Source organism: Agrilus planipennis, unplaced genomic scaffold (assembly GCF_000699045.2).
Source record: "Agrilus planipennis isolate EAB-ADULT unplaced genomic scaffold, Apla_2.0 scaffold256, whole genome shotgun sequence".
Lineage (NCBI taxonomy): Eukaryota > Metazoa > Arthropoda > Insecta > Coleoptera > Buprestidae > Agrilus > Agrilus planipennis.
This window is the reverse complement of record NW_020439045.1, coordinates 35,247-38,484: the sequence shown is the minus strand read 5'-3', so window position 1 is coordinate 38,484 and position 3,238 is coordinate 35,247.

The following is a 3,238-nucleotide window of genomic DNA, read 5'->3' as shown; positions in this document are numbered from 1 at the left end:
TTAATTGGACATTTATATTTTATAATTTTTATAATTTTGATGCCTATTAATCACCTATCTATCTATTTATTTGATAAATAAAATATATCATTTTTTTCAATGCCTTTGAGTTGTTCCTATTATTTTCGAAAAAAAGTTTCAAGGCTTTGTATAATACATATAAAAAGTTGTTTTTGACACAAACTGATTCCATTAAATTTGAAGAAGCAGTACAAAACATTAAAAATCATTTAAAAAAGTACTGAATCAACCAAATCAATTCTGTATGTTTTATCGCATGAAAGAACGGTAAAATGTCGAAGATAACAAAAAATGAGAGGCTGTATTAAAACGGTTACACGTTTATCTGCACGGTGCGTTCATTTTGTTATTAAGGTGTACCGTTAAAACATTTTTAGTAATCTTTACTGTAAAAGGAACCATCAGACACATGTTCCCGATGTGGTATATAAATGGGTTCACTTTAATTGGTAGATATAGGCACCTATACATATAACACTTACGAAACAAGTTTTAAAATATTTCGAAAGTAATAACTTGTGTAGGTAATAAGGGTAATCACCATTTTAATGTACAGGGTGTCTAGTTGTCTCAAAATTGTTGTGTCGAGTACTTTATAAAATTTTCATTTTTGTTTCTAGATTAAATAACTCAACATTAAAATGACCAATTAACTAAGTTCCGTTATATGGGATGTATGAATTCAGTAACATTTTTCGTCATAAATTAATCGTACCTAAGCACAAAAAAGTTATTAGGATACTTTTAGGTAAACGGTAAACAAGCTTTACATTTGATTTGACTGACTTTCTACTCAGTACACTACTTTTTTAGAAAAAGAAACATACTTTTTGTTTTGTGTTAATTTCGTAATGTGGTAATCTATAAGAGATCGTACACATTATTCTAAGAATTGTAAAAGCTACTGTGGCAGCCTACTGGGGGAACCCCGGAGAAAAATGTTCCGTTCTCACCAGATGTTCCATCAACATCATAAGATCATCAGTCCCAAGACTATGATAGGACACACACCTCCACTTTTTCCTATCTTGAGATAATCCTTAACTATTTGTGAACAGTAATCTAATTTAGGTCTACCTCTATTCCTCTTAACTCCTGATAAGAAAAATTAGGGGAAGACAAGAAATTTTGTTTGAAATAGCACGGAGGTTTAACATCTATAAAATTTAGTTCAATATGAAAACGTAAAATGGCTAAAAAATAGATACATTCTCTATAATGAAACTCAACTTTCCGAACATTTTCATTCGTTATAGAAAGTTCTCATTGTTATCAACACCATGTATATTTAGGTATGTGGTACAGGAGATTAGCCACCTGGCATTAAATGAATTGGATTTGCCATCGAAATGTGAATACGTAGTTAATTGTGGGATTTTTCAGGTAGGCTTGTTCACACTATTGAATTTTCTGCTGGCTTATACGAGGGTGGATTGATAAGTTTCCGGCCTAACCAAGAGATGACGCCACTAGGCCTACCTTGAGGTGACATTCTATAGTACCATCCTTGGATAGCTTGTAGCTATAGTTTCAGCCCGATCTCCTTGCTAGTGTAGGTTTGACAGCACGCTGAACAAGACGCCTCTGTGGTTTTCGTAAAAATGGAAAAGCAGGAAAATCGTGCTGTCATCAAATACTTTTATTTGAAGGGGTTAACGNTAGCACGGAGGTTTAACATCTATAAAATTTAGTTCAATATGAAAACGTAAAATGGCTAAAAAATAGATACATTCTCTATAATGAAACTCAACTTTCCGAACATTTTCATTCGTTATAGAAAGTTCTCATTGTTATCAACACCATGTATATTTAGGTATGTGGTACAGGAGATTAGCCACCTGGCATTAAATGAATTGGATTTGCCATCGAAATGTGAATACGTAGTTAATTGTGGGATTTTTCAGGTAGGCTTGTTCACACTATTGAATTTTCTGCTGGCTTATAACATATTGTGTATGAGTTGGTACAATAACAAAAGTAATGAAACAGGCGGATAATTTGCTGCACACAGTAAATTTTAAAAAGGCATAATGTATTGATTTCAGTAGTTAATTTATATTAATTTTATAATTATTCCGTCTCTACATACAAACATTACATAGTTTGTTTACGAAAGAAGTTAATAATTACTTTGCAAAATTAGAAAATTGCACAAAATGCAAAAGTGTAATTAATCAGAGAAATAAACAATGTTAATGCATTATGCAAGCTTCGATATATAAATAATAAATATTAATACAATATCTTACTTTTTATTTTTAAAAAAATTATGTATTATTGTTGCTACATCTTATCAAATTAAATAAATTTGTTCAATTCTTATACTCTTCTCTTTGAGACGAGATGCTTTCTGTGATTAAAATAAATTTTGTATGTTCTTTGATTCGTTCTTGAAATGACCTACCTGTTTGATTTTCACTTTTTACGCTCTGAATTTACAAAAACCCTACGTTTCAAAATCACTTTCTCGAAGCACAATATATACCTACTAATGTTCTAAGTGAATTGGTTTTCATGTGGCAATATTCGTTTTTATTGTCTTAAAGTTGCTAAACTTGTTTCTTAACAAAAATTGCACGAATAGTAGAGCTGAGTATTTACCAATTTTTATCAGCGCTTTGATCTGAAAGGATAATTAAAATCGGGCACTATTCTGGGTGCGGATAGTTATCTTAGCTTCTGTTTGTAGCATTGTTTCCATAGCGGCATTCAAATGGAGGCCAATTAAACAATCGTAATTCGTAACAGTGAGTAGTAGTAGGTCAATCGTATGTAGGCTGGATAAGTAGTTGAATCATGAAAGAAAGGACTGCCTACTACACAATCTCTTGTAAATATGCATCTATCTATCCACCACGCGTAAAGTTGCGTTGTTTTTATTGTTGTTGTTGTCGTCGGTTAGATAATAACAAAAGCGAGTGAGTGAAATTTCCAAACTTCCTGTCGCTCTCGGTCCGTTACATTCACACAACACTCAAGTCAGTCGATACCCACCGTTTACTCGTGTTCGTACGTTACCTTCAGTCGTAACAAATCGCCTTTAATTTGTTACATTATTAACTATGTAACTATACAATATTTGTTCAGATAACGTCATTTACCTGCTTGATAAACATGTGGTTGAGATCACAAGTTAATCAGTTTGTTTAAGCTCCAAGCGAGAGAGCTCTGTCCGTGGTGCGATTCTTTGCGAATATTTGAAATTTCTTCGTTCGTC